Here is a 6040-nt window from a genome sequence, read left to right as displayed (position 1 = left end):
GGTTTCTGATGATAAATTCACTCTTTGTCTGATGGAGATTTCCTTACATGTTACTTGACACTTTTTTCTTGCTGCTTTTAGGAGTGTTTTTTACTTTTGATAGTTTATCTATAATGCACCTTGGAGAAAACTTTTTAGGTTGAATATATTTGGGGATTGTTGAGCTTCCTATATCTGGATGTCTGCATCTCTTGCAAGAGTTGGGAAGTTTTCAGCTATTATTTTGTTAAATAGTTTTTCTCTGCCTTTGCTCATCTCTTCTCTTTCTAGAACTCAGAAAATGAATATTTCACCACTTTATTATATCTCATATGTCACATTGGCTTTTTTTCTTCTTTTTAAAAATTGTCTGACAGGGTTATTTCAAAAGATCTGTCTTCTCCTTTTCAAAAATTATTTCTTCAGTTGTTCTTGTCTATTATTGAAGCTCTTGATTGTACTTTCATTTCATTCATGGAATTCTTTAGTAACAGGGATTCTGTTTTTTATGGAATTTATCTATCTTTGGCATTTTCTATTCAGATCAGGAATTTTTTTCTTATGTCTTTATATTGTTCATGTGTATTCTCTTTTATTTAACTGAACTGTTTGAAGACTATTATTTTGAATTAGTTTTGAGGAATTTCATAGATTGTCTTTTATTTGAAACCCATTACTGGAAAATTATTGTGTTGCTTTGCAGGTGTCATGTTTTCACTTTTTTATGTTTCTTTTGTCTTTATGTAGATATCTGCACTACTGGTATTGGTTGTTCGTTTCAATCTTATGAATTATCTTTTTTTAAAAGATTTATCTATAGTCTTGGTTGGGTAGGATTCTTTGGCGCTGATTTTGGGTGAGCACAGAATTGTAGTTTTCATATGATTTCTTTGGGATGAGATGTGGTTGTTAGTGGAGACTATGGCAAAGCTTTGTTTGGTATCGTCATGCCAAGCAGGATGGTTCTGGGTCACTAGTAGTGGTGACAACAGGCTAGGCATGCCAATCCTTAATCCCTAGGGCTGTGTATGTGGGGTACCATCAATGGTGGTTATGGGTGTAGATGAGCCTGTCCTTAGTATCCAGGATGGGGTGTAGGGTGTGGTGAGTCATTTCCCAGGTCACTAGACACTGTGTGGGGGCACGAGTTTCTGTACCAGCTGTGGTAGGTGGAGAGGGCCTGCCCTCAGGCCCCTCAATGGAGGGTACCCATAGACAGAATGGGTTAGCCTCCAGCCCCTGGATAATGTATGTGGGCATTATTAGTGGCAGTGGCAGGAGGGAAGAGCCTGTCTGTGTGTGTGCTGAATGTGACAGGCAGAGCATGCACTTCTGTAGTCCTTCAGACAGCATGCTTATGTGCCAGAGGCAGTAGCAATGAATGGGGCAGGCTTTTTCTTACCCCACAATGGCATGCCTGAGTGCCAGTGGTGGTCAGTGATGTAGGCCTTTCTTCAGGCCTCAGTAAGTGCATCAGTGGGCCAGTCCTCAGGTTCCCTGAATTTGCATGCAGGTGTGTAGTGGCCCAGATGCTGGAAGGGATAGGATTGCTGTCATTAGCAGTAACCACCCAAGGGCAGCTGTAAGGCTATGGGAAGTGCAAGTTTTGGCTCCTTTTGTCCTATGGGCAGATTTTCTAGTGCGTTACACTGCCTATTATCTGGAATGTTGGACACTGTGTAGGCTAGACTGCTGAGAAACCATCCTCACCACTGGGTCCAGCTGATGTTGTGTTGCTGTAGACCTCCATTTGAACATAGGGGAATATCAACAGGGCTCCAGGGATGTGGAGATGCAGGGGATGTTGGGTTCCAGGGCAGGATGTAGTCTAGCAGGGGCTGGGCTCTCATAATTGTACTTGAATCTCAGTGTGTTTATGGAACCCAACATGAACTCTTTCTGGACAAGTGCCATCATATGTACACCAGGCACCTTCTTATATGGTCCTCAGGGCCCATGTAGGCCAAGTTTTTCTTCTGTGGCTATGATTGTAGGAGTCCACATTGAGAATGTGGACCACTGGGTATCCCTCTATTTTCCTTGCAAAAGGGAATTCTTCCTGGCTCTGAGTCAATCCCAGCCAGGCCAGCTACTTTGCTTTCTTCTGCTTTTATACCTCATAGGTTACCTGTCACTTCTATATGGAATTCTAGTGTTCCGAAGCTCTAATCAACATGTGGTTATCTACTTGCTGTTTGGGTCCATCTTTGTGGAAAAAGTGAGCCCTGACACCTTCAGCCAGCCATCTTGAAGCCTGCTTTTTAAAATTGATACATAGTAATTGCACATATTTTCAGAGTACATGTGATACTTTGATACATCCATACACTATGTAATGATCAAATAAGGGCAATTGGGGTACCTATCACCTCAAACAATTATCATTCTTTTATGTGGAGAACATTTCAAAGGTTCTCTTCTAGCCATTTTGAAATATGCAATACATTATTGTTAGGTATAGTTGCCCTACTGTGCTATTGAACAACATAACTTATTCCTTCTACTTACCTGATTTTTTTACCCATAAACCAACCATTCTTTATTCCTCCTCCGCCACTACCCTTCCCCACCTCTGACATTCGCCATTCTACTCTTTACTTCCATTAGATCAGTTTTTTCGCTCCCACATACGAGTGAAAACGTGATATTTGTATTGCTGTGCTTGGCTTGTTTTGGTTAACATACTATACTCCAGTTCCATCTGTGTTCCTGCAAATGCTTGGATTTTATTTTTTAAAGATGAATAATAATCCATTGTGTACATATGCCATATTTTTTAATCCATTTTACTGTTGATGGACACTTAGGTTGATTCTGTATCTAGGCTGTTGTGAATAGGGCTGCAAATAAACATGGGTGTGCAAATGTCTCTTTGCTAGACTAAATTTCTTGCTTTTGGATATATACCCAGCAGTAGAATTTATGGATTGTATGGTAGTTTTAATTTTTTTAAGGAACCTCCATACTGTTTTTCATAGTGACTGTGCTAATTTACATCCCTACCAACAGTGTAGGTGCGTTCCCCTTTCTCTGCATCCTTGCCAGCATCTCTTATTTGCTATCTTTTTAATAGTATCATTTTAACTGGGGTAGATGATATTGATTTTGTTTTTTATTTTCATTTTCCTCATAATTAGTAATATCAAACAGGTTTTATATACCTGTTGGCTGTTTGTCTTTTACTTTAACTGATACATAACAATTGTACATATTTATGTGGTACATTGTGATTTATTGATGCATACATCTGATGTGTAATTATTAAATCAGGGTAATTAGAATATTTATTATGTCAAATGTATCTTTTCTTGGTTGGGGATATTTCAAATCTTTTGTAGCTATTTGGAAATATACAATAAATTATTGTTAACTATAATCATCTTACTGTGCTATCTAACACTAGCAGTTATTCCTTCTACCTAGATGTATTTTCGTACCCATTAATAAGCCTCTCAATATTAACCCCCATCCATTCCCAACCTATAGTATCTATCTTTCTACCTTCATGAGATTTACATATTTGGTTCCCAAATATGAGTAAGAACATGCAATATTTGTCTTTCTGTGACAAGCTTATTCAATTAGCATAATGGCCTCCTGTTCCAACCATGCTGCTGCAAATGACAGGATTTTACTTTTTATGGTTGAATAGTATTCCTCTGTGTATGTATAGCACATGTTCTTTACCAATTCATTGATAGATAGACACTTACATTGATTCCATATTTTGGCTATTTTAAATAGTGCTGCAATACACATGGCCATGCAAATTTATTTTTTATTTTATTTTTTAACATTTATTTTAGATAGAGGGGTACATGTGCAGATTTGTCCCATGGAAATACCATGTGATGGTGGATGCTGAGGTTTGGAGTATGCATCCCATCACCCTGGTAGTGAGAATAGTACCCAATAAGTAGTTTTTTAACCGACCCCCTCCCTCCACTGTCCAGTTGTCCACAGTGACTATTGTTCCCATATTTATGTCCATGTGTGCTCAATGCTTACCTCCCACTTATAAGTGAGAAAATGAATAATTTGGTTTTCTGTTCTTCAGTTAATTTGCTTAAGATTATGGCCTCCAGCTCCATCCACGTTACTAGAAAGTACATGATTTCATTCTTTTTCATGGCTGCACAGTGCTCCATAGTGTATATGTCCCATATTTTCTTTATCTAATCTACCATTTATGGGCACCTGGGTTGATTCCATGTTTTTGCTATTGTGCCTAGTGCAGCTATGAACATATGAGCCCCTGTGTTTTTTTGGTAGACTGTTTTCTTCTGAGTATATACATGTTAATAGGATTGCTGGGTTGAATGGCAGCTCTGTTTTAGGTTTTTTGAGAAATCTCCAAACTACTTTTCACAGTGGCTGAACGAATTTACATTTCCACTATCCCTTTTCTCTGCAGCCTCTCCATTATCTGTTGGTTTTTTGAATTTTTAATAATAGTCATTCTGACTGGTGTTGTATGGTATCTCATTGTGATATTGATTTGCATTTCTCTGATGATTAGTGATGCTGAGCATTTTTTAATATGTTTGTTGGCCACTTTTATATCTTCTTTTGAGAACTGACCATTAATATAATTTGCCCACTTTTTCATGGGGTTATTTGGTTTTTGCTTGCTGATTTAAGTTTCATATAGATTTGGGATATTAGGCCTTTGTTGGATGCAGAGTTTGCAGATATCTCCTCCTATTATGTACATTGTCTGTTTGCTCTATTGATACTTTCTTTGGCTGTGCAGAAGCTCTTTAGTTTAATTACATCCCACTTGTCTATTTTTGTTTTTGTTGCAATTGTTTTTGAGGTTTTAGCCAAAAAATTTTGCCAAAGCCAATGTTGAGAATAGTATTTCCTAGGTTGTCTTCTAGGATTTTTATAGTTTGAGATCTTAAGTTTAAATTTTTTTTTTGTATATGGTGAAAGGTAGGGGTCCAGCATCGATCTGCATGTCACCAGCCAGCTATCCCAGCACCATTTATTGAATAGTGACTTCTTTCCCCATTGCTTGTTTTTGTCAGTGTTGCTGAAGTTCAGATGGTTGTTGGTGTATGGCTTTATTTCTGAGTTTTATATTCTGTTCTATTGGTCTATGTGTCTGCTTTTGTACAGTACCAAGCTATTTTGCTTAATGCGGCTTTATAGTATTTTTTGAAGTCAAGTAGTGTGATTCTTCCACCTTTGTTCTTTTTTGCTTTGGGTTGCTTTGGCTATTTGGGCCATTTTTTTGGCTCCATATATATTTTAGTTTTTTTCTAATTCTCTGAAGAATTATGTTTGTAGTTTGATAGGAATAGCATCAAATCTGTACATTGCTTTGGGCTTTTTGGCCGTTTATATAATATTGCTTCTTCCAGTTCATGAGCATGGAGTGTTTTTCCACTTCTTTGTGTCATCTCTGATATCTTTCAGCAGTGTTTTGTAGTTATTTTTCTGGACATCTTTCACCTTTTTGGCTAGCTGTATAGCTTATTTTCTGCTTTGTTTGTATACTCAGCAGTGGGATTGCTGGATCATATGGTAGATCTATTTTTAGTGTTTTGAGGAACCTGCATACTATTTTCCATAGTTGATTTATTAGTGTACTGCGGGGGTCTGACCTGCAGACCCTGACCCAGCGACAGATGAATGAAGTACAGTGATACCCAGATATTCTGCTTTGCCAGTCTAGCTGAGTGTTCTAGCCGCTTACAGACTCCCTGGAGAGTACTGTAAACAGTTGCCACTGTGGCCTCGATCAGTGAGTGAGACTTGCATTTATTTAGTAAAGATTAAGTGACAAAGGTCGTGAGTAAATACCATTAGAGGGTAATTGATATTGTGGACTTCCTGAGTAGAAAGCAATGAAGCACCCACGGTACATCAAAGGGTGGTCTTAGGAAAACAAGTTAGTTAGATAAACTACTCTACATTCTTTTGTATTTGCACCTTAAGCTCTCTGGCTACTGCAAAGAGACTCTGGCTGCCTTCAGCCAGACAATCTGAAGCTATGCAAACTCTCAGGCTTTCCAAAACATATTGTGGCTATTACTATAACTATCTTTAATATTTT

The sequence above is a fragment of the Pan troglodytes genome, chromosome X, assembly GCF_028858775.2.
Source record: "Pan troglodytes isolate AG18354 chromosome X, NHGRI_mPanTro3-v2.0_pri, whole genome shotgun sequence".
In the NCBI taxonomy this organism is placed as follows: Eukaryota; Metazoa; Chordata; class Mammalia; order Primates; family Hominidae; genus Pan; species Pan troglodytes.
This window is presented reverse-complemented; position numbering follows the sequence as displayed.